At 41.8% G+C, this 27,229-nt stretch overlaps 1 protein-coding gene across 3 annotated transcripts in view; it reads right to left on the bottom strand.

Moving 5' to 3' along the window:
• The window catches only part of SCUBE1 (signal peptide, CUB domain and EGF like domain containing 1), a 193,620-nt gene that overhangs the window by 162,082 nt on the left and 4,309 nt on the right, over positions 1-27,229 (bottom strand). The window lies entirely within an intron of this gene.

Genomic DNA, 27,229 nt, shown 5'->3' with positions numbered 1-27,229 from the left:
TATTCCTCTAAGAGGCATTCTGCCTTGCGTGAGACAGAAGGAGGAACGCTTCAACCAAGCACAATTGTATATATTGGTAAATATGTGTATTAAAAGCAAACAAATTTGTTTTTAATATCTGCTGCCTAATTAAAGCCCTTTTTATTAAATCAAAATGTTTTAATCAATGTATTTATTTCTTCAGCTAAACTTTGCCAATTTGGAATTAACAGACTGTAGCTAACAGCTTATTTACTCATAATAAGATCATTGTGGCTAAAACTTACATATTTCAAATGTACATAGTGTGTTACATAATTTAACTCTGTAAGTCTTATTATAACCACGTGAAGTAGGTCAGTATTATTATACCCAAATTCCAAATTAGGTGTCAGAGCTAAGGGAACAGTGCCTTGCCTAAGGCAATCGATGCATTTATATTTGAGATTTAAACAAGCACTTTGCAGCTCATATTTTATGCTGTTACAATACGACGAGTCTCAGAACCATGTAAGCAATTAAATGTACAATTAAAATGTTTTCAAAGTATTCCTAAACTGAGCTATATGAAGGTTAACTAGCAGATGGTTGGCTCTCCTCTGACAATAAAAGAGTGCATTAACTGACTGCAATGTTCTCAGCACTAGATGTTTCAGAAATAAAACATTTACCGTAGTTGTGAAGTGGGTAACTGTGTGAAGTGTGACTTTCCTCTACCTGCTCACAGTTCATGTGTATTTCAGAATGGGAAGAAACTCTGCAAATGGTCAACTTTCCATTGTTTTATATATGTATTATGCAGCACTTGCTGAGAATGTTGCAAGCAGTTAGTGAACTCCTTTATTGTCAGTGTGGTAGATTTTAACCGAGTCAAATGCTTAAACTAATTCAATGAGTAATAGATTAAATTTAAATAGCAATACATACAATGAGACCATCAGTACAGTCAAAAGACTATCAATATCTTTTGAGATACTGGAAGTACGTAATAATTCATCATTTAACAAGCAGATGTTACAGTAGTATTCCAGAAACAATATAACAGAGCTGTATTCTTTGGGGGAGCAGCAGTATTGGGGTGCAAAAATGATAAACCGTTCAGCAAATGCTGCTGTCCCTGAGAACATAGAAGAAAGGACTTTCACATAATGGTATTTAGATTGAGCCACTAGACTAGTTCTATTTCTTTGGAAAGGTTTTATTTAAGTTAACTTTCTCTGGCTTCAGAGTTAAATGAAAATTACTGACATTTAACAATGGAATGATGAAAGAACTCAATAGCCTCAATTTACAAACAATGCATAAGATCTCATCCTGATTTGTTTTCCTTTTTTAAAGGTCTATTAAAATCTACAGGTGGGGACAATCTGTTCTTCATAGTTGGTGATGGAATTAATTTATGGTGTAAAGGAAGAATATTTGCAGAATCAACTAACAATTTGGGTTTTCTGTGTTTATTCTAAAAAATAAACAATGATAGTGGGGTTGGTGAGAAAACAAATGAGCCCTCAAATTTGCACTCACTGATCAAGCCAGGCTCCCATCTATCTGCTAAACCTTTGGTTAATTAATCAAATGATTAAACCATTAAAAACTTGACCCCCATTTATAAGAACATTATTTGGGGTAAAATGTTAGCGCCAAAGCGGCATAACAGAATACTCCTCTCCATTTGCCAACATTTAGTAATTCTTCAAGCATAAATCAATATCACTGAGGTCTGATGTCCACATTTCAGGGGGGGAAATCAGAACACAGGGATGCTTGAGCATTATGGTGTTTTCATTTGCATTGTGTAATACAAGCAAAGCTGGAAAAACATTACAGGGACTTGGAACATTTCCTGCTGGCCTTCTCTAACAATACACAAAGTAAGAAACCAATCTTTTCTCCTTGTCCTGAGTGCTAGAGGACCTGAGGACGGGAAGGTCAGGGACAGTCTGAGTCAGAGCACCCAATAATGATCATCAAATCCCACTTGTGAATTGCAGCCTAAATGGTCTCCCCACCCCGGATGAGGGGAATCCAAACATCAAAAGATATTTAAATCGCATGATCATTTGTGGCATTAAAGAATGGTTTTGCCAAATTAAAGACTGCCATTTCTCTCTACTTCTGCTCTCTACCTAACCCCAAAACTTGTGTGTTTCATTTAAAGTTTGGGACCTTTAATTTCCCAGAAATGAGGAGCAGCCATTGCTTCTTTATCCAGCAATCCTAGGTGTGTAACCTGTTGCCTCTGAAACCTGGGAAAGACTTGCTCAGGTTGAAGTCTGCCTATTTTTTGTACCTTCCCACATCCCCTCACTCCAAGGGTAGGCAAACTAAGGCCCGGGGGCCAGATCCGGCCCAATCGCCTTCTTAATCTGGCCCGCGGATGGTCTGGGAATCAGTGTGTTTTTACATGAGTAAAAGGTAAAGGTAAAGGTAAAGGTACCCCTGCCCATACGGGCCAGTCTTGACAGACTCTAGGGTTGTGCGCTCATCTCACTCTAGAGGCCGGGGGCCAGCGCTGTCCGCAGACACTTCCGGGTCACGTGGCCAGCATGATGAAGCTGCTCCGGCGAACCGGCACCAGAGCAGCACACAGAACGCCGTTTACCTTCCCGCTAGAAAGCGGTACCTATTTATCTACTTGCACTTAATTGTGCTTTCGAACTGCTAGGTGGGCAGGAGCTGGGACCGAACGACGGGAGCTCACCCCGCCGCGGGGATTCGAACCGCTGACCATGTGATCGGCAAGTCCTAGGCGCTGAGGTTTTACCCACAGTGCCACCTGCGTCCCTTTTACATGCATTTATTTAAAATGCATTTCTGGGTTATTTGTGGGGCCTGCCTGGTGTTTTTACATGAGAAGAATGTGTGCTTTTATTTTAAATGCATCTCTGGGTTATTTGTGCGGCATAGGAATTGGTTCAGTCCCCCCCCCTCCAATATAGTCCGGCCCCCCACAAGAGTTGAGGGACAGTGGACTGGCTCCCTGCTCAGAACGTTTGCTGGTCCCTGCCTCACTTCCTACTCTGTGTAACATCTTCCCAGTTAAGAGTTCTAGAGACCTCAAAAACAATTAACGGTATTGTCCAACTGTGGATTATGGAGTTGAGCGGTTTTTGTACTTTCCCCAGATCTATAATCATCCTTTTTTGCGATGGGGTAACCAGAACTTAATTTTCTTACAGAAGAGACTCTACTGCCTCTCATGTCAATTACCTTACTGGGGATTTTAACTACAAAGATGGACAAAAAACAGACAACAAAAAACAGGCAACCTTGAATATATCCAAATTTCCTGAACCTCTGTAGCAGTCAGTATATCCTGGCAGACTAAGCAGTCACTCTCAACTTGACAAATAGAGTTTATCATTTCCTCTTATTTATTGATGTACTAAATGCGAGATTCCCTCCCCCTTCAGACATAAACAAGGTACTTGCATGATATCGAGGTTAATTTGATTTTCCATGAAACAAAGAAACCCAGGCACGAACCCACTGATTCCCCTTCCTTCCAGTGCTCAAGAAAGAGGCCTATATATCAAACATGGCCTTTGTTAAGATGAATGCATTTTGCCTCTAAACGCTGTGGCCTTGCAACTGACATGATTTTTTTTATTATTATAAAGAAATCAATTAGAGACCCGCCACATGCCTCTTCCCTTTTATTGCCTCCCAGTTGTCATGATGCTTTCAAGATGCTAGTGCCTGAGGAAACTGTAAAAATTTTAAAGGCCTAAGGACTGTTTCTATAGACAAGGTCAAGGGTGAGCAATGGGAATGGGAGAGTCGGAGAAGGGAAACCTGGCGTTCATTAGGGCAAGCGGAAAAGGCACAAGTGCAACAGCTTCCCAGGGCTTGAATTGCTTTGATAAAAGGAGGTTGAGGAGGAGGAGGAGGAGGAGGAAGACGATTCTGCTAATTAACATGGCAACGCTGCGATACTGTGTTGCCATCACTTGCAAATGGTCCCTGCTCAGAATGCTACAAACTGTACTTTGGGTGGCAGAAGGATGTATTTGGGGAGCTCCATCGATGGTCCAGACAGAGAGGCAAAGCATAAAACAGGCACATCCAACTCCCAAGAGACTGCGATCTACCCATTGACATTGCCAGGAGTTGCTGAGCTGTCTTTAGGAGAGGGTACAGTAATGGAGCAGGGACGCAGGTGGCGCTGTGGGTTAAAGCCTCAGCGCCTAGGACTTGCCGATCGAAAGGTCGGCGGTTCGAATCCCTGCGGCGGGGTGCGCTCCCGCTGCTCGGTCCCAGCGCCTGCCAACCAAGCAGTTCGAAAGCACCTCCGGGTGCAAGTAGATAAATAGGGACCACTTACCAGCGGGAAGGTAAACGGCGTTTCCGTGTGCGGCTCTGGCTCGCCAGAGCAGCGATGTCACGCTGGCCACGTGACCCGGAAGTGTCTCCGGACAGCGCTGGCCCCTGGCCTCTTGAGTGAGATGGGCACACAACCCCAGAGTCTGTCAAGACTGGCCCGTACGGGCAGGGGTACCTTTACCTTTTTTTACCTTTACAGTAATGGAGCACAAAGGTGATCACTAACTTGATACCGCGATTGATCAAAGATACCCCTGCGATTAACCGGTAGATCGCGAATGAACTGTTGGACATGCCTGGCCTATAAGAAACTCATGGCACCCAAAATGGTTGGGACTTGTTTTTGGAAGCTTCCTGAAGGATCCACTGGAGAAGGCTGGTATAGCAAGCTATGTTGGGGCATCTGAACTGACACAAAGGTTACACTGTGCCAGGGGTCAAATAAAAGAAGACACTGCTGTGCCATATACTGTACTTCAATTTAGGTTGTGTTAGAAAAGGAGGCATAAATATCCCAGGAGGTAAATATGACCCAGTCAAAAGGCCAGGCACATTTCTAAATAAGGACTGTTTTGCTTTGTGTACTAACCTTTTGTGAACTCGTTTTTGTTTTTTTAAATAATATTTATTAAAGTTTCATAAATATTACAAAAATGAAAAAGAAAAAGAAAATAAGAAAAATACAAAATACAGAAAAATAAAAACAATTAAAAACATTTCAATCTTTCTATGTCTTGACTTTCATTTACTTGTTTCCCTGACCTCCTCACACCTCCCTTTTTTGTATTCTAATTCAATTAGCAGTTTCAGCAAATCCTTTCCATTTTTGCTTTTTTATCTTAATAATTTATCTTAATATATTGTAACTTTACATTCTCACCTATTCATAATCCAATTTTACCTAATTCTATAACATTACTGCTAAAACCACATAACTTCATTCCCGCATCCTTCTAACATTCCTTAATTTTACAGTGTTTCTGTAAGTAGTCTTTTAATTTCTTCCAATCTTCTTCTACCGACTCTTCTCCCAGGTCTCGGATTCTGCCAGTCATTTCCGCCAGTTCCATATAGTCCATCACCTTCATCTGCCATTCTTCCAGGGTTGTGAACTCGTTTTTGTGATTACTATTATTATTATTATTATTATTATTATTATTATTATTATTATTATTACTTCTGTAGTTCTGAAAGGTTATCTAATACAAGACAAGCTGTGCATTTCAAGGCCCTTTGGCCCGTTCTTTCCTTGTGTGAGTTTGTGTTTACAAACACAGCTGCCGGCTGAGGAGACCAAGGCATCTGATGAGGGCAGCTTCCCTTCCCATGCTTCATTGCAGCCAGCCTCAAATAAACCTTTTTTAAAAATTTTTTTACTGATTTTATTTTTTTTCCATTTATGGAAATTATTTTAACAGTTTTGCTAATTTTATTGCGTAAATTCCTTAGAAAGATTCATGACTAAGTGGCATATGAATTTTTCAAAACTAAGGAAGCAGATAAGCCATGGTAGCTTATGGGACGGTTGATTTCATAGTTTTTAAGGTGCCACAGAACCTTTGTTGCTTTTCCTGCTTTCCACATTCTTCCCACATGTGTGACTGGCAAGATATTTAATTAATTAACTGACCAAATTTATATTCCACTTGATTGTAATAAAACAGTTTACACAAGAGATATAAAAACTATGCATAAAAACAGTTAAGAACAAACATATATGGATAATTAAAATCAACAGCAAAAGAGTAAAAAACAGAAAGGAAAACAATTTCTTTTTAAAGAACAATTCTAGTGAAGGTTTTTAACATGTTGAGCACTAAATTCCAACACATTTATAAAAAGATAATAAAAAGCAATATATCAAAAAGGAAGATTAATAAAGAGAATGAAAATATAAAATAGAATACAGTACTCATAATTCTTACAAAACAAAATTATATAAAAAAGAGAAAGAGAAAAAAGAACAGAGGAAAAATAACTAAAAGAATAGAAAAATAGATAAAAGAACTACTGCCTCCCTATGCCTAAAGGAAAACAATTTCCAAGCCCAACTCCCCAATATTAAATGTTAGAAATTTTCCTGAAACACAGGATATAAAATTATACAACAAAAAAATCAAACAAGATGCCCAACTCTGTTGATAAGCAAAGATGATTTTTGAGGGAGATCCTGAGGGGTATCTGTAAAAGAGGGCTGGACCATTCAACATCAGTAATGGATGGCAGATAGTGTCTTACTTCAAGAGCAACACTTAAATTTCCCCCACAGGAATTAATGGCAAACACTCAACAACAACAACAACAACAACAACAACAACAACCTTAGGTTACTTAGGTTAGAGAAAGGAAGGGGGTACAATCAAGGGCAATGTGGCTAATCCTTTAACCTAACATGGAGATCAACTCAGTCTCTAACTGCATAAGCCCTTGAGATGGTTTACAACAGAGGCCACCAACTTTTGGGGGCCAGTAGGCACATGAATTAGGGGATGCAGGTGGCGCTGTGGGTTAAAGCCTCAGCGCCTAGGGCTTGCCGATCGAAAGGTCGGCGGTTCGAATCCCTGCGGCGGGGTGCGCTCCCGCTGCTCGGTCCCAGCGCCTGCCAACCTAGCAGTTCGAAAGCACCTCCGGGTGCAAGTAGATAAATAGGGACCGCTTACCAGCGGGAAGGTAAACGGCGTTTCCGTGTGCGGCTCTGGCTCTGGCCAGAGCAGCGATGTCACGCTGGCCACGTGACCCGGAAGTGTCTCCGGACAGCGCTGGCCCCTGGCCTCTTAAGTGAGATGGGCGCACAACCCCAGAGTCTGTCAAGACTGGCCCATACGGGCAGGGGTACCTTTACCTTTACCTTTACCTTAGGCACATGAATTGCAAATGGAGGAGCTGTTGTGGGTGCCACACACACCAGGACACACTGAAACCTATTACTTTGGCTACAATAGGATGTGGTTCTCAAGCCAAACACTAGCAGAGGAAGGGGAGGGGACCCTGTGTGCCCCTGTTAAAAGTTTCTGTGGGCACACATGCGCCCGCAGCCCCATTTTGGCAACCCCCTGGCTTCCAACAATAAAGTAACATAAAATCATTACTGTATAATATTTAAAAACAAAGAGCACCAATTATTTAAAAGTCAATATACATAGAATCATAGTTTACAACAACAACAAAATCAAACCACATTACGGGCCCAAACCTGGTGGAATAAGCAGGAAGAAAGTAGAGATTGACAGCTAGCTGAGGAAGAGGAGTCCACAAGTCAGGTGCCAAAGCAAAGAAGGCTCTCCTCTTCTCAGCAAATACCAATCTGAGGGTGAAACTAGACATGAAATAAAATGTGCATTTCCAGTTAAGGGGTGGATTAAACTGTTCCTTCCCCTTCCTTCATCTAGAGCTGACCTTTCCTTTGTGGAAAACAATTATCAGCCATTCTATGTGTGCCCTTGGGGAAAAAAAACCCTGTTTGTTAAATGCAAACATGTATTTAATGATATCATGTTTAATTTGGCCCCAACTTGCAACAGAGAAGACAACCAGAGCAGTGCCCCATCTGAAGATTTTAATGCGAAGGCGCATTCATTAGATCAGAAATCATTTCTCAGCAACAGCTGCAGTCAGTTCCAGCAGAATGTACTGGGAATGTACTGGAAGCCTCTATAGGGAAAGAGCCTGGGACTTAGGTTCAGTGAGATACAACGCTAGCTTTCCTCTTTTTTTATTACTTTATTGACAATATTATACAACAAATATAGTATACATCTTTAACCAGACATGAGTATGAATCTTATAAACAATCAACAACCATATACAAGTAATACTCCATTTGTTAACAAACAATAAACTTAATTTATATTTCTACTGTCTGTTGTTTTCTTCTCTATTTACCGGTATTAACATAGATAACAAAAAACAAACAAAAAACCCATAATTGGACTTCCTGTCATTTCCCGATGTATATTTTCTTTCTGATGGTGAATATACCTAACATTATTAGCTTATCCTTTGTTTCCTTTCTAATACATTCTTAGAACAGTACTTAACCTTTGACTTATTTTATCTATATTTCATTAATCCAGGGTCAATCAAATGCTGCCATAGACTTTATGCCACTGTTGTGATTTCGTAAATATCTCTTATATTTTCCCCATTTTTGCACAAATGCTTGCCTAACATACCAACAGTCGCCAACAAAGCTACAGCATGCTCTGAGAGCTGGCTAATGCTACCTCCTGCTATCCATCACCTTTTCTGGACATAATGGTCATGTTCCACCTCCATACATCATCCCACAAATAGTGGTCTCAGCCCCTCCCTCTTGCAGAAGCATATGGCCTGTGTTTTATGCTCTACTGTACCTGAGCATCAGTACCCAACAGAGGATCACCTTAAGTTATCCAGGTTAGACAAAAGTCAAGAAAAATGGTAAATCACTCCAGCATAATCACCCCAGTATTCAGCACATGAAGGATGTCGCTAAAATGCATATTATCTGTAACTCTGGAAGGCAAAATTATATTTGTTGAAATGCTTTAGTGCATTTTATTGTCGTACTGTATTTTATATAGGATCATTTTACATAGGACCATCACTTTATATAGGATCATCTGTGGTGAGAGATGCAATATGAACCCCACAACAACAAAAATATTACTTTAAAAATGCATCTGACTGAACCCTGTTTATTGCTTGATTCCTGTTTTTATGATAGTTTTTTCTTGCTTGTATTTTTATATACCACTCAGAGAACTTTAAACACAAAGCAGGTTAAAAAGTTTTTTTTGATAATAATAACTAAATAAAACTGCTACTCTGTCCTGCTACTGATCGGTACCCTAACCACATATATAGGGAAATAACTTCTGATTACTTCAACCACACTGATTTACACACTTATTTTCCTACAACAAAAACTGAAGTAACCTTAACAGGGCTTCATGCTTCAGTGTTTCTAACAAAAAAGCTCTGCTTCGATGTTCATGTTCATTCAACAGAAAACCTGAAAGTGTAATAGACTAAGCTTGAAGGCATGGGCTAGTAGTTGCACGAAAACATTTTTCTCCCCCTGCATCCCTGTAAGGTAGAATTTAACAGAGGAGCTACAAAAGGGAAATGAACATTCACCAATAACTGTACAGTACTTTATTCCTAGCTACAGCTTTCCTCTTTCCTTACTCTGCAATGTTCTTTGTACCGCCGTGTTCATTTGCATTTGACTTCCCAAACAACAGTAGTTTACACTGTCATTAACTTGTGTAGCTAAGTACTTTGTCTCTATACTGTTTGCACTGCTGCTTCAGAGGGGATTAAACTACTGCTGTTCTTAGCCAGTATTCCTATTATCAGAGTTAGAGCAAAGCTATCTCATATTTTCTTGCAAGGGAAGGCCTTTATGCACCACACGCCCTACAAAATCCTAAAATAAAATAAAAACAAACCATACTCTTATAGAGCATTATACACAATTGTTTTTGCAATTAACACTTAATATTCTAATGCAGTTGCATCGCCTCTATCAAGCTCTCTAAGCCAGAGGGTTTTTTAAGGACTTCCTCAATTCCAGCATTTCACAGATGAAAAGAGGGACACTTGAATAACGGTGCCACTCTGTACTCTCACAACAAGGACCAAGTTGCACTTCTTCCTTATTTGGTTTCAGAATTGCCTGCAAAATCAGTCTTTTTCAGCTGCTTCTGGATTGACCACTTAGGAATTTTGTTAGGTAATATTTGAAGTGTATGAATGCTGTTATCTTACTTTCTATTGTTGCTAATAACTCTGATTTTAATATGTTTAAAGTTTATCTCTGATGTAAGCTACTTTGAGTGCTTGGAAATGGCATACTACATCTCACAAAATAAATGAAATAAAATGAAATGCTGTAATGGCTGAAAGTTTATGTGAAGTGCTCAGTATTTCTTTATTCGGGAAAAAGCATGTTCTGCTCTGCCTTCTCAGAGAGACTGTACCAGTTTCCTTTAAAAATAAATACACATAAATGCTTATGTTGTTGTTGTTTAGTCGTTTAGTCGTGTCCGACTCTTCGTGACCCCATGGACCAGAGAACGCCAGGCACTCCTGTCCTCCACTGCCCCCCGCAGCTTGGTCAGACTCATGCTGGTAACCTCGAAAACACTATCCAACCATCTCGTCCTCTGTCGCCCCCTTCTCCTTGTGCCCTCCATCTTTCCCAACATCAGGGTCTTTTCCAGGGAGTCTTCTCTTCTCATGAGGTGGCCAAAGTACTGGAGCCTCAGCTTCACAATCTGTCCTTCCAGTGAGCACTCAGGGCTGATTTCCTTCAGAATGGAGAGGTTTGATCTTCTTGCAGTCCATGGGACTCTCAAGAGTCTCCTCCAGCACCATAATTCAAAAGCATCAATAAATAGCTGCAATTTGTAACACATTAAAGTGGGACGCGGGTGACACTGTGGTCTAAACCGCTGAGCCTTTGGCTTGCTGATCAAAAGGCCGGTGCTTCAAATCCCCGTGACGGGCTGAGCTCCCGTTGCTTGGTCCCTGCTCCTGCCAACCTAGCAGTTCGAAAGCATGTCAAAGTGCAAGGAGATTAATAGGTACCACTCCAGCAGGAAGGTGAATGGCATTTCCATGCGCTGCTCTGGTTCGCCAGAAGCGGCTTAGTCATGCTGGCCACATGACCCGGAAGCTGTCTGTGGACGAACGCCAGCTCCCTCGGCCTGTAAAGCAAGATGAGCGCCGCAACCCCGGAGTCGTTCGCGACTGGACTTAACTGTCAGGGGTCCCTTTACCTTTACCTAAAGTGGGTTCAGCTGGGACCCAAGTCAATAAAGCGTGAGACTCTTAATCTCAGGGTTGTGGGTTCAAGCCCCAAGTTCAGCAAAAAGATTCCTGCATTTCTGGGGGTTGGCCTAGATGACTCTAGTGGTCCCTTACAACTCTCCAATTCTATGAATCTATGAATCTTTGCCATCTGGATACAGCAGTGGTCTTCAGCTGGTGGGTCTGGACCTGATCCAAGCTGGGTTGTAACAGGAGCACCATCACCATGCAAATATATGGTAAATGATTCTGAAATGGGTCCCCAAATGCAGAGCTATTTTTCTAGAAAAAGAAGTGCCGGAATTCACCATAAAAACCTCCCTCGTTCTCTTAGAATGGCAATGGCGCCCAACTGAGAGGTGCCAGAACTGATTTCTGGTGAGTTCAGGCTGAAAAATGTCCTGCCCAAATGCATGCTTGGGTTAAAAGCATCTATACTTCCTTACACACACACACACACACACACACACACACACACACATCCTAAAGGCACATAAGCACCCACCCTCTCTCTCTTCTTCGTCCTGCTCTCTTTTAATCTATCCATCATGCATTTATTCTTTCTCTCTTGGGGGCTGCAGGATTATATTCAAAAAACACAGGTGCATGCCAGTTCTGGTGCAAAATTACAAATGGAAGAGGACAACAATTCTCCAGTTATGTCCCATGAGCCCTTTAGGCCTCTAACATCAAGCACTAAATTTTCCATTGTGTTATCTCAGCCTTGATCGCTTATAGCATAATATTATACTTGTCTACTCAAAAGTAAGTTCCACTGAGTGCCACAGGGCTTGCTGCCAGGTAAATGCGTATAGAACTGAAAATTTAGTTCTTCTAAAGGTCACAATTATGCAGAAGACAAAGCTAGGATGCAACTTCTGATTTCATAAATGCTAACTTTAACAGATCATTGCATGCTCATTTCAAAGATGTCAGTGTTTTTAGAGACCAAAACTTTCTTCATCAGAAAAATACACTGACATAATCCATACATACTTTTATGTAGCATTAAGCCCAAAAGGACAAAGTAAAGATCACTGAGATCACTGCACGAAGTTGAGATTTTTGCTTGTATTCTATGTTCCCTCTAGCCAGTGCAGACACACTGAGCCTAGTCTCTTAAATAACTATAAAATTTTAAGCAAATGTACTGTAGGTGGCTAAGCTGTGAAGGCTAAGCCTTGGCATGAATTCCCTAGGTCAGGGGTTCTCAAACTGTGGTCCATGGGCCACCACTGGTCAGCAAGCTTCGTTCAAGTGGTCCTCAGCATGGCTGTAGATTTGTGGCTGAAGATGGGAGATGCAACAATCCATCGCATTACATACAGGCAACTCCTGATTTACATGGGTGTTATGTTCCATTGCACCGTGCATTTAAGTGAAATTGTGTATATTTGCAACACCATTGAAAAAAACTGCAAACACCCCATTCCACCCCGCCCCACCCTGCCCCGTGTGTGACGTTTGTGACATTTTCAGGTCACTTCTGGGTTGTGCATGATGCCAAAGTGTGCAGTCACACACATACTGGATGGGCCTAAAACAGTCGCTGCCTGTATTCATTTTGATTTTTAATTGCATTTTATTGCTTCTTTTATTTCTTACGGATTGTGATTTATTGCATTATAATTCTATAGAATTCGAATCATAATACACTAAAAATATAAGAAATAAAAGAGGCGGCAATAATACAATAAAAAAATAATGCAGCATCTCGCACACTGCATTTACACTTGCTACGGGCAGAAAAATAATTTAAGTGGTCCACAAAGACCCTCAGCAGTTTTCAAATGGTCCGGGGTGGTGGTGGTGTGGAGTTTTGGAACTACTGCCCTAGATGGCCTGAGATGACCTAAGACAACTATCTCATTCCTTTCGCACTCAAGACACTTCCCATCTGAAATATCGTGATGTTAATACTGGCTCTGCCTCACAGGGTTGACCGTAGCTAAGAGATTCTAATACATTCCCTGGAAACCAGATTCATACAAAACAAGCCCAAAATATTACCAAATCAATAACTAACCGAGAGGCAATATTTTCATTCAAAACATGAAAGAAATTATCTGCAGGCTATCGAAAAGCTTGTGAAAACAAAAACATCTTGTCTGCTTTTCTAAAAACCTGGAATTTGGGGCTGAGGCAAGGCTCTCTTGGTAAGAGCTTCTATGGTAATCTTGTGAATTCACAAGATTCACATTCATTTTTAATTAAATTTTATTTGTAACTAATCAAATAATCTTGGACAATTTTTTTAAAAAACCAAGCACAGTGCTGAATGCTTCCTGTGCTGATTGAGGAACCTGTAAGTACCCAAACTACAAACCATTTTCAGAATCTGTTGCTCACAGGTCCTCTAAATAAACAAGCAATTGAAAAGTAGGACAAAACCACATAGAGAAGGCTTTTTAAAATTTTAATTAACTGGAATACATCTACGGTAATGAGTAGCTGTATGGAGACTAAATTATTATCTAAAAGGTATTTGAGCTTTCAAACAACCCATTTAAGAAAGGCTTACTGGTTGTTTGTTTTTTCTAAAAAAAAATGTAGGCTGTTTCTGATTATAAAGGAAAGCTTTTAATTAAGATTAGAACAGCCTAATTCAAGCAATAATTTGGTTCTTTTAGTTAGTAAGCCTCTATTAAAAACAAAGCAATTAAGGTTAAATGGGTCGAGGCACTTAAAGTTCTCTCCCACCTCCAATATTATAATAGTAGGGGAGGATATGTCAGGGACTAATTCAGAACAGAAGACACATGTTTCAAACAAGTTTGTGTTTCCCTGTTAATAACAGGGTTGCATTTAATGTTCACTGAAGACTAGCATATTTGTAAACTAGATGTTCTAAAGAACATCAATTTGGGCAAAGATCTAATCATACAAAAGAGACCTATTATCAGCCCCTTAATTGTACTTGGGTCTTGCTCCCCTGAAATCTATACCTGCAGTTTTATTACCTCATGTAAATTATTAGCTTAAGAGCAAAGCAAAATGGCATTAGCTTTATGAAGTGATTAAGCTATTCCACATTTGGTATACTTTATTGCACTGGTTCTTAAACACTGCATTTACAGGTGCCCCCCCCCACGCAAGATCTTCATAAAAACAAAAGAAACCATTCATGTATTAATGTGAAGGGGGGGGAGTTTGCTGCCAACATTAAGCAAAAGCATCATATGGCAGAGGACAACATGAAATCAACAATGAAATCACATTCATAAAAGAGATGCAAAGTGCACTGCAAACCAGTAGACCAGATTAATGTATCAACATTGTGGATCATCCCTCATGGAAAACCTGGGTCAAATAATGTGTTTTAAGCAAGCATTTAAAATAGCAGTACTGTGGGTGCCTGTATATGCTGAGGAACCAAAGTGTTCTTCAAAATTTCTACTGCACCCTGAAGAGAGAAAAGTCTGCTTTTCAGTGCCAAGCTTAGAATTTAACCTGAAATGCTGCTTGCCTCTTCTGCTGTGCCACAGTGGAAACTTAAAAGAAGTTTCGGAGGCAAGTAGGACAGTGAGCCAGAAAGAGACTGGACAAGGGTTCTCCCATGTGATAACAGTAAAATATGAAAAAGTGATGGACTACAAGTGAAGGCAAAGCAATGATGTTTAGGAAATCCTAGCTTTTTTACGTTCTAGAAATATAGCGCTCTTAAGGGTAAAAAATGTATCCATAATTCCACATGCTATACTGTATACCCATGGACTGCAAGAAGATCAAATGTATCCATTCTGAAGGAAATCAGCCCTGAGTGCTCACTGGAAGGACAGATCCTGAAGCTGAGGCTCCAATACTTTGGCCACCTCATGAGAAGAGAAGGCTCCCTGGAAAAGACCCTGATGTTGGGAAAGATGGAGGGCACAAGGAGAAAGGGACGACAGAGGACGAGATGGTGGGACAGTGTTCTCGAAGCTACAAACATGAGTCTGACCAAACTGTGGGAGGCAGTGGAAGACAGGAGTGCCTGGCGTGCTCTGGTCCAGGGGGTCACAAAGAGGCGGACACAACTAACGACTAAACAACAACAACAACAACATACTGTATACACAAATGCTTAACATTGAAAAATATGCACATTAGTCAAAACTGCATACAAAAATGTGTGTATTAAGAGAAATACTGGCAGATTTTCCTGTGGATAAAAAAAAAATGTGTATCACCAAATTGATAGATCATCCAGAGTTGCTTGGGCCATCAGCAACTGCCCAATAGTGCCAACCCCAAACAGAGAAACACACCCATTTCTTAGCCTGGAGTGTGTGTGTGAAACGAACCAATGTGGAAGTTCCCAGACTGCAGAATGGCCTGGATCCAGTTCTAATTGGATGTCTACAAATGCCAGGAACCCTACCGTGATAAACCCACCCCGCTTAAGATTTTACATGCATCATCAATACATGGCGTTCATCAGTACATACAAGCAAATATAGCTAGTTATGTCATTATAGCTGAAAACACATGTGCTATTCTTGAACAGACAGATCCAGCTGCAGCATGAACCCAGTTTTGCAATGGGGGTGCATAGATTCACACACTGAAACATTGGATCTGTGAGTGTAATGGTCCCCTGTCTTGCCTTTCACTTCATGTATCAGGTGCACTATCTGAGCTGTTTGTTTGTTTTTAAGTGGAGTCATTTATGCACATTCATATTCATCTCCCATTCCAGAGATTAGAAGCAATTCCATGGATTAGTGTCATTGGAACTAGCCAGTTGGTACCTACTGCCACTGTAAGATAACAAAGGAACATTCACTGTTCCAAAACCACAAGGAAAATCTGCAGAACCAGAGTTTCTTTGAGCAGGAACTGAGGGGAACTGAGCTCCCTTACCTTTTTTCTTACATTAAATTAAAAAAAAATAAATTGTGGGGGTGGAACAAATGCCTACCTATATCTGTAATCAATAAAATTGTGGCCATTTCTAATCCAGATCTTTGTCCGCCTGAGTTACATTTAGCCACTGCCAGGGGAGGGGGATATGGCACTGTGACTGGGAACGCAGGAAACAAAAAAACTTCATGGTGAGTTCCCCCATCATTTTCCAGAAAAAAGCACTGTGCAGAACCCCTGGTTTCAGTGGTACCTCGGTTTAAGAACAGCCCTGTTTACGAACTATTCAGGATACGAACTCTGCAAAACCGGAAGTAGTGTCCCAGTTTGCAAACTCTACCTCGGTCTACGAACGGAATCTGAACGGTGGACGGGCACCAGTGGGGGGAGGCCTCATTAGGGAAAGCGCACCTCGGTTTAAGAACGGCTTTGGTTTAAGAACAGACTTCTGGAACAGATTAAGTTCGTAAACCGAGGTACCACTGTATATATTTTGTTTGTATATAAGTGTTATCAGTCTGCCTCCACTTCAAATAACTAAAGTAGACTCACATTTTTTGTTGTGATTGGAGTGGGGACCATGAGCCATTATTAGCTAACAAAACTCTTTTTTGTATGATTCATGATGCTCATTCACAACTTTCTGACTTCTGCATAACTCCCATTTGGGAAAGCGGAAGTCATTTTAAAAAAACCTTCATGGACTCCAGAGTACACAGACATTTTCTCAGCGCAGTTTGTGTCAAAAGGTGTCCTAAGTCCATCATCAGTCCACAGTTAAAAAATGTTGACCTTCTACAGGAAGAGGTAACTCAAACCAGCTACATAATAACAAACATCTAAAGGAAGTCTAGGAATTTTCTATGGAAACAAAATTTCCAGCAAGAGAAAAAAGCTTATCAATACGCAAAGTATATTTTTAGCCCAAGATGAAGGTTCCACCTACGTGAGAATTCCTACTGTATCCATGGCATCAAACGAATCAGCCTTCCCCAACTGGATGAGAGAGCGCGTGGTTGTTGTGTCCTCGTGCTGCCCTCCCCAGATCCCAACCTTGCAAGGCTACTGGGAGGGGGGAGGGGCGCGGGAGCCAAGCACTGTTCAATCCCAGCCTCGCCTTAGCTGGTGAGACTAGAATCAAGGGGCGTGTGACTGCCGTACCCTTCTCACATCACCCTCCCCGGATCCGAGCCTTGCAAGGCTGCTTGGGGAGGGTGATGTGGGGACACAGCAACCATGTGCCCTTTGACCCCAGCCTCATGTGAGGCTGCTGCGTGCACCCCGCCCCCGCCCCAGACGGCATGGAGGCCTGCTCCGCCCCTGCACAGCACTACCATCAGCAATTACACTAACCATGGTACTGGAAGACACAAGATTTACCCACTCTGAAAGAATGGCAGATGAAGGTGATAGAATATATGGGACTAGCAGAAATGACTGGCAGAATCCGAGACCAGGGAAAAGAGTCGGCGGAAGAAGACTGGAAGAAATTTAAAGACTATCTGCAGAAATACTGTAAAATTAATGAATGTTAGAATGATGTTGGACAGAAATTAGGTGGTTACCAGCTGTAATGTAAAGGTTGAGCAATAAGTTATAATAAGTTATAAATAAGTTACAATAAGGATTTGTTGAGCTAAGAATTCTAACTGGAATACAAAAGGGGGAGGTGTGAGGAGGTCTGGGAAACAAGGTAATGGAAATAAGTAATGGAAATTATATTTGTTTTAACTGTTTTTTAATTTTGTATTTTTGTATTTGTGTTACTTTTTGTGTATTTTTGTTTTTTGTTTTTTGTATTAATTTGGAAACTCTAATAAATATCTATATAAAAAAAAAGCAATTACACTAACCATGGTTAAGGCCAACCTTAACCTGACTAAGCAGGCAGAACCCTGGTTGACCTAACCACAATTAAGATGGGGAACAGCAGACAATCTGCTACCAAGGATCAGAGCAGCTTAGCTAACAGCTAAGCTTTAAGCAACCATGAAGATTAAAGGAGGCTCCACCCTGCAGAGTCCCCATGTGACAGGCAGGCAACTCAGCCAATCATTGCCATGGGCTTCACAAAACACCTTAGCTCGTTAGGTTTAGTGACAATTTTCTACTAAGTTCAACAGTTGGCTATGTTCTTATCTTTCGCCACAAATGTCACATAGCATCTTTTTTTGAAAAAGAAATGTAAGAGGGCCCAAGCAGTTGTTATTGTGAACATTCTCCGCTCAAATTCAGTAAAAACTTTGCCTCTGGTTAAACAAATTCTAAACCTTGCAATACATCATCAGGGAAGGGGGGCGAGGTGGACTACTACAAATCTGTTGGAGGCTTGTTTTGTGGAGAGAAAATTCTCCCTCCAGGAAGGTTATACAGGTATATGCACCCTTTAAACATCACTCAGGATCCACAGCAGAACACAATGGGCAACAGAAAAGCAGCTTTGGCCAGTCATACTATATTGCTTCTTCATAAGTTTAGATGGAAAACGGGAAACAATCCAGAAAGCCATTTGGAACAATCCTGCTCAATCAGACAGTATGATTCATTTACAGAAGTTCTGGTTTAAAAGGCATTTAGATACCTACTTGGAATGGCACACCAAACGAATTCTTTTGTGCTTTCGGAGGTATAACCACAACTTACAAAATGGTTCTAAAGTGTCTGTGTCTTAAAATACAGCATTAAGCAGAAATCAATACTGCCATGCAATTTTTGTCTGTGGTTTGGTAAATTCAACCCCCTGGCCACAATTTTAGTCTTCTCTTGTGGAGCAAAGGAGGCCTCCCCACATTCCCACCAGCTTGCCTTGTGACCTTCTCTCCTTGCTCCTCAACGTACATTTTAAGAACGCAAGAAGAGCCTGCTAGGTCCGGCCAATGGCCCATCCAGACGAGAATCCTGTAGCCACGGTGGCCAACCAGATGTCAGTGGGAAACCAGCAAGCGGGATTCGAGCAATAGAGCAGCATTCGCCCCTCCTGGGGTTTCCAGCCACTGGTATTCCAGAGCACTGCTGCCTCCAGCTGTGGAAGCAGAGCATAGCCATCAATAGCCCTACATCAAAAGGATTGCAGGAACACATTTGAGAATATAATTTCTCTTTAAATTCATGCTGAAATCCTATGCACATCTGCAAATAAGTCTCCCCCCCAAAAAAAATTGTGCTATTTTTATAGGGTGACAGAGGAGAAACAAGGGGTGCAATCACATAAGATTCAGACTGCATCAGTTTTCCCACATGCACACTGACTGAAATGTCTGGCACATACCTGAAGTTCTGGAAGAGGCTTTAAAAGGTGTAAGAGATAAAACCTTTCCCTTCTCTCCCAGACATTCTATGTGGAATGATGCAAAAACACTGAGCTTCCTAGAGGGTTCATACGAGGACCAGTGGATGGAAGATGCCTTTGGGCAGAGAGCAGGGAGGGGAGATGAGAGATCTGGCCATTACAGCAGGTTTGGGCTACACGTGTTTGAACACAACCAGAAGTTATTTTTTAATTTGACAGAGATTGTTTGTTATTGGTTCGTAAACCTTGTTTACATTAACAATGGCTTACAGTTATGTGTGAACCCAACTACATACAAAATGTTTGTGCCTGGCGCCTAAATATATGTAATGGTGTCAGTCAAGTCTCCTTGGGGAGAGCATTCCACAAACAGGGAGGCACCACAGAAAAGGTCTGTTCTCATGTGCCACCCTCCGGACCTCTCATGGAGGGGGCACATGAAGAAGGGCTTGAGATGATGGTTGCAGGGTCCTGGGTGGTTCCTACTGGGGAGAGGAAGTCCTTGACGTATTGCAGTCCTGAGCTGTATAATGCTTTGAAATGGGCCACAAAATTTGATTGGCAGCCAGTGCAGTTGGGCTAGGATTGGCGTTATATACTTCTTTACCAGCTGAAATTTCTGAATTGTCTTCAGAGGCAGCCCCGCCTATGAAATGTTGCAGTAATCTAGTTAACACAAAGCTGACACATCTCACACACATGTGCAACAAAATCCCTAGAAGGCTATTAAAATCAAGATCTCAGATATAGAATCTGTTCAAGTTTGCTCAACTTCTCTCACCTATTCACTAGCCGATGCTAAATGCCATCCTGCGTGAAAGTTTAAAATTAGTCATGCAAATTCCATTTCATACATAGATTTCTGCAGGGTAATCTCTTACTTTAAATCCTCACAGAGCCCTCTTATTTTGAGTAAGCCAAGGTATGTTGGGACAGAAATAAAGGTATGCATTAAATAAGCATGGATTGCAGCCAGGTCTACCATTAAACAGAAATCAACTTCTAAAATATGGGTAGTTTTAAGATGCAAGGAATCTTTTGATGTGGCCAGCCAGCCCAGCTACACTGCTCAACGCTGGGAACACGGCCTCATGTAGCTATTGCCTTAAATAGGTTTTCCCAGAGTGTAGAATTCATTCCTTTGAAGACACTGGGGTGAGGTGGGTGGGTAAGCAAGGCTGCATAAATATTCTGCCTTTGTTCTCTGTGAGAGAGGGTAGCAAGGCTCCCAAAGAACAGAAGTTCCAAGATTCTTGAACACTGAGAAGTGGACATTCAAAAAAATATTTCTTGTCAGGTTGGAGTGCAAGACAGAAATAATATGATGACCACAAAAATGTTGTACAAGGGCACTTGATCAAACATTTTCAGTTGACTTGGAGAATATGAAGTTTCAAAAATTTTATTTTGTGGGCTTCAAGCAAGCAATCTTCAGGTCTTTAAACTTTTTAATAGACTGATCTTATATTGTGCTAAACATTTCTATATGGTTTCAGCCTCTGAGGAGAAAGACATTTATAGAAGCACTAGCAGCATTTACAAGCAAAGAAAAGCCACATGTCGTATTTACAAGGCACTGTCGTGTGGCACCCTTGATATTAGTGTTTGCCAACAGGCAGATAAATCTGTGTAAACTGTGTTTGGGAAGGGAACTCGTACACAGTCTGAAATAGTAATTTATGACGCACCTATAAATAAAGATATAAAGATCTTGAACAAATCTTAAGATTATCGATTTAGGTTCTGGTGCGGCTGAACATTAAATTTGCCAAAACCATTGAATTCAGAATTGAAGTAGTAGGAAACTCAGTAAACAGAACTAGCTGTAGTGAGGGGTGGAAGAACAGGAGTCTGGCCAGGGGACAAAGTCCATTATCTCCCCCACAGCCTGTTTTGTCCACCTTACCAACACTGTGAAAAATTACCATCATAGTAAAGGTAAAGGGACCCCTGACCATTAGGTCCAGTCCCTAATGACTGGGGTTGCGGTGCTCATCTCGCTTTAATGGCTAAGGGAGCCAGTGTACAGCTTCCGGGTCATGTGGCCAGCATGACTAAGCCGCTTCTGGCAAATCAGAGCAGTGCACGGAAGCGCCGTTTACCTTCCTGCCAGAGCGGTACCTATTTATCTACTTGCACTTCGTGCTTTCGAACTGCTAGGTTGGCAGGAGCTGGGACTGAACCACGGGAGCTCACCCCGTCACGGGGATTCAAACTACCGACCTTCTGATCGGCAAGCCCTAGGCTCTGTGGTTTAACCCACAACACCACCTGCGTCCCACCATCATAGTAGTCAAATGCAAAAGGTAGAAACATTTCATCCACAAGAAGAATATTGGCTGGGAATGCCTAACAAGCTTTGTTGTTGTTGTTGTTTAGTCGTTTAGTCGTGTCCGACTCTTCGTGACCCCATGGACCAGAGAACGCCAGGCACTCCTGTCCTCCACTGCCCCCCGCAGCTTGGTCAGACTCATGCTGGTAACCTCGAAAACACTGTCCAACCATCTCGTCCTCTGTCGTCCCCTTCTCCTTGTGCCCTCCATCTTTCCCAGCATCAGGGTCTTCTCCAGGGAGTCTTCTCTTCTCATGAGGTGGCCAAAGTACTGGAGCCTCAGCTTCACAATCTGTCCTTCCAGTGAGCACTCAGGGCTGATTTCCTTCAGAATGGAGAGGTTTGATCTTCTTGCAGTCCATGGGACTCTCAAGAGTCTCCTCCAGCACCATAATTCAAAAGCATCAATTCTTCGGCGATCAGCCTTCTTGATGGTCCAGCTCTCACTTCCATACATCACTACTGGGAAAACCATAGCTTTAACTATACGGACCTTTGTTGGCAAGGTGATGTCTCTACTTCTCAAGATGCTGTCTAGGCCTGTCATTGCCCTTCTCCCAAGAAGCAGGCGTCTTTTAATTTCGTGGCTGCTGTCACCATCTGCAGTGATCATGGAGCCCAAGAAAGTAAAATCTCTCACTGCCTCCATTTCTTCCCCTTCTATTTGCCAGGAGGTGATGGGACCAGTAGCCATGATCTTCGTTTTTTTGATGTTGAGCTTCAGACCATATTTTGCACTCTCCTCTTTCACCCTCAATAAAAGGTTCTTTAATTCCTCCTCACTTTCTGCCATCAAGGTTGTGTCATCTGCATATCTGAGGTTGTTGATATTTCTTCCGGCAATCTTAATTCCGGCTAGGGATTCATCCAGCCCAGCCTTTCGCATGATGAATTCTGCATATAAATTAAATAAGCAGGGAGACAAAATGCAGCCTTGTCGTACTCCTTTCCCAATTTTGAACCAGTCAGTTGTTCCATATCCAGTTCTAACTGTAGCTTCTTGTCCCACATAGAGATTTCTCAGGAGACAGATGAGGTGATCAGGCACTCCCATTTCTTTAAGAACTTGCCATAGTTTGCCATGGTCGACACAGTCAAAGGCTTTTGCATAGTCAATGAAGCAGAAGTAAATGTCTTTCTGGAACTCTCTAGCTTTCTCCATAATCCATAATCCTAACAAGCTACTAACGCGAAAATACAAAAGGGCAGATAGACCTAACATCTGATGTCTTCTTTAAATTTGCCTACATGGTTTTCAGGCTCGGTGAAATCCAAACATGGTTGTTCTATAAGTGCTGAAACTCTCATCATAACCACCACTCAAATTACAACAGAAATGACAACTGCAAAACTTACTGTCAAAATATATGGCCTACTCGGAGCCAGCACAACGCACTCCTTATCTGAAGCCAAGAGATCAGAAGCATCTGTTCCTTTCCCTCTCCATAGGGAATTCCCAGTGCCATAATCACAACCACAGTGGTACCTTGGTTTGCAACAGTTTTGGATTACAACCACGTCAAACCTGGCAGTGCGTGTCCCTTTTTTTGGATTACAACCCATTTTTTATTATTATAACCCCCCTTTTGGGGGGGGAGGCCCCATTGGTGAAAGCACGCCTTGGGTTACAACCTGTTTTGGTTTACAACCGGACCTCCAGAACAGATTATGGTTGTAAACCAAGTAACACCAGCAATAACCAGTTGGTTTTTTTAAAAGTAGATTTCCATCAGATGCCCACAGTGAGGGGAAACACAAACACACAAAGCATTCTTTGCACCTCTATCTGTGGCAGTTTTCCCATAGGAGGAAAAAAAGAACTAACAGGAAAATCCAATGGCTCTTGCACCAGTGTAAATCCCAACCCATTCTCACTTACACTGGTGCAAGAGTGACTGCATCATCCTGAAAGTTATCTATCCTTCCTGCCTCATCAAACTCGTACTGCCACAACTGGGACCTCTCAAACCCTGGGCTCCACCAGCTTTCACTAATATTGCCCCATAAGCACAACTTACCTGGTGACGGTCCATTTTGCACCACGGTCTGCGGGTCATGCAGTGCAGACTTGCAAGACTACTGACTACTGTTAAGCCCACAGAGGTAACAGGGAAACACCTGAGACCATAAGGTATCATTGTTTGGGGGGTTTTGTGGGCTCAGGGGTGAAAGAAAGCAGGATGAGCACTTCCCCCATTGCTGACCGAAATCATTGCCGCACAGTGCCAGACCTTGGCTTGCACTTGTCCTAGCTAGCAAGGAACTCCAAAAAGTAATTCCAGCAGCTACAGTTTTCATCTGCCTTTGATCGTCTTCTTGAAGATGATGCACTGTTAGCCTTCTCTCAATTTATAGCAGCTGCAGCATAAGGTCAGAGATATTCCCAGACTGACAGCTCCTAACAGCTCAGCAGAATGAGCTGGGTAGGCTGAAGGCCACACAAGGCCTCCAGATGAACTGAAAGGCAGGCAGATGCAAGCTGGTGCCCTGAACCTTTTCCAATGTTGCCAGCTCTACTGAAATCTTCACAGATCTACCAAAATATATGCCAATCCAACTCAATACCTGAAAACCTCTGAAGCAAGATTTAATGAAGGGGGGGTTCTAAGCACCTCTCCCCCTTGCAGGTTGGGTGAGTGGGATCTCCCTACCTCTCCATTAAACCTTGCTGCAAATGAGGGAGCTTCACGAAGCAGGCAGCTAAACCGATGGACGAAGAGTCTCCCCACTCCCCATTAAGCCTTGCTCTGGGCCATAGCTGTCAACTTACAGATTTGAAAATAAGGGACCAGCAGCCTTGAAAATAAGGGATCAGCAGCCAAAATAAGGGATTTTGGCTTAGCTTATACAGAAATCCCACACTCGTGAATCCATGCTGCTTTGGCTGCGACAGACTGTGTTTTGCGGGGGGTTGGACTAGATGATCCTAAGGGTCTACAACTCCCACCAAAGAAGAATGGCAGACAAAACTGATGAATGACATCCAGATGGCAAAGCTTACAGGCAGAATTAGAAACCAGGAAGAGGACCTCTTTTTTTTTAAAAAAAAAAAATTGATTTATTGTGCCAGGGCAACAAAGTGCTTTAATTCATTTCAGTACAAACACAGAGTTCTTGTATGAAGTTAAATCTCTTGAAAAATACTGAGTCCGGAGGGACCCTTAGAATATTCCAACTGTCTAATTTCTTACCACTTTTGGATTTTATGAGGAATCGCCAAGCTGCTAAGAAGAAATTATTTCTTCACCTGTACTTTCTTACATAACATTACTGAAAAGAGGGCCAGATGGGAATCTGACACTTTCCACCTGCTGCCCACACCGTATGTCAGTTCTACACTGGCTCATGATTCTCCCTGCTTATCTAAAATTTCCATAAGATTGGGACATTGGTGTTATTGTTTCCATTTATAAGAAGGTGATAAAAATCTGATCAATAGTATCTATCATGTCATAAGCAGATGCCAAGGTTATTTTTTCCCCCTTGTGTTCAGATGTTACTGAAACAGCTACTAGTAAAATCAGGACACCTGATCGTGTCTTGGTAATTTAGATGGTAATATAATAAAAAAGCTGGCTACTTTTGCTTTTGTGGTAGTGCCTGTATGGCTGAAATATTTTGAAACCAATGTAGTGTATAGCTAATTGAGAAAGGAAGGTGTACTTGTCATTTGTTTAATCGTAATTTTGTTGTGTCTAAACAAATAAACCTACTTACCGTATTTTTCGCTCTATAGGACGCACTTTTTCCCCTCCAAAAATGAAGGAGAAATGTGTGTGTGTCCTATGGAGCGAATGTAGGCTCCTTGGCTTCGCGGCAACGCGCCTGACCTGGAAGCCGGAGGCCTCCAGCTTTGCTAAAGGGGCGATGCGCCTTCTCCCTCTCTGCGCAGAGAGAGAGAAGGCGCAGCACCCCTTCAGCGACGCGCCTGTCCTGGCTTCTGCCTTAGCCCTGCGCAGCCTCTTTGGGCAGGGGAAACCTTCATCCCGCTGCCCTGAAGAAGTTTGGCGCGGTTATCCCAGAAGCCACAACAGCCACACAGTATCCCAGAAGCCAGATCCCTCTTGCTGTTCTGGCTTCTGGGGTTCAGAATAATTTTTTCTAGTTTTCCGCCTCCCAAAACTAGGTGCGCCCTATGGTCCGGTGCGTCCTATGGTGCGAAAAATACGGTACTACTGATTTGCAGTACAAATGGTAGAGATTTCAGGGCCACCCTGACAGGATTGATATTTTCACCAAGGACAAAATATGTCTGTTTCATCCCGATAGCCCACTCATTCTTGGTTTAAGTTAACAATCACAAGGATGTCATTTTGACAATGCACTTTAATCCAACTCTTTCAATATATTTTTTTAAAATAGCAGATATGTCTCAGAATCCAACACAGGATCCGCTCTAGAGGACCCCTCACTTATTTCAATTTTGTACACTGCTGCTGCTTATGCAGGCACAAGAAGCATCTGCAACTATCCATAGTGCATGGAGGGCACTAGGGAGGAGCTACAAATGGCTGAGGCAGAGAAAATAGGCAGGACAGTGAAGCAATGCAAAACAATTGCTTCCAGAAGTAAATTCTAGTAACAGCACTATTCTTCTGATTCCCCACCTTTAATTTTTAATGAGCCTTTTTTCTTTCTTTACAAAAATAGAACGTCTTTTTGTCCCGATCAAGAGTGGATCATTTTGACTTTGCTTCAGAAAAATGAAAATTGCCAACACTGCTGTTCGGTGTTCTCCCTTGCAGAAAGCCCTCAACTTACACAGGGCTTATGTTCCAGGGATCACACCTAAAGCCAGAACAGTGTATGATTCAAAACACATTGGGTGCAACAGCAGGTGGGATTGCCAAAGTCATTTTCCCTGGACACCTGCCCCTTTTTTAATTAAATAAAAATAAAATAAAATTGGCACACACATAAAGCTGAATGTGCACAAGTTAAAAGCATGTAAGACACAGGCTTACTGTACTGGCTTTCAATACAACAATAAGCTAATCTCGTGTATTCAGTATTATCTTAGTTTTCCTAGTGTTAATTAAAGCTTTCCTAGAAGTTAATTAAAACAAAACTATTTTACTTTATCCTACTTATCAGCAAAGCTGTGTGCATTCTGCAGTAAAAAAATTAAGTTGTGACCATACGAATAACACACGTTAAGCGACTCTGCAGAATATATTTTATTATGCAAAATTTGTCGTAGTTCTGCTAGCCATGGGGGAGGTAAGGAGCACTGCAGACTCCTCTCTGGCTTCTGAGACTGTAGAAGGCACAGTACAGTGCTAGCCTAACTCTGTAGCCATAAAATCTAGAAAGTGTTTTGATTTTTGGTTTTATTCAAGAAAAGAAATTGTGTTTCTTAAGAAGCTGGAGTATGCACCCATTGCCACGTTCTGTCCCTCGATTTCGTAGAGTGCAAAAAAAAAAAAGTATGACAAAACATTGGCTCATATTTCAGTGTATAGCCCCGCTCTAATCTCACAGATTAAAATCCTGTCTTGAAGTAGACCATTAGCTGGGCACTATTTCTGAGAGGTTCAACTAAGCCTCAAACAGAAGCAAGGAAAATAAGCCACATGATGCATGCAGAACTTTGGTGTGTGCATGTGTCTGTACAAACATACTAATTCTAAACAAAAGCCACCTTGGGCTTCCCAGAAGTAACTTCAGAG

Source organism: Podarcis cretensis (genome assembly GCF_951804945.1).
Source record: "Podarcis cretensis genome assembly, chromosome: 5".
In the NCBI taxonomy this organism is placed as follows: Eukaryota; Metazoa; Chordata; class Lepidosauria; order Squamata; family Lacertidae; genus Podarcis; species Podarcis cretensis.
This window is presented reverse-complemented; position numbering and strand designations above follow the sequence as displayed.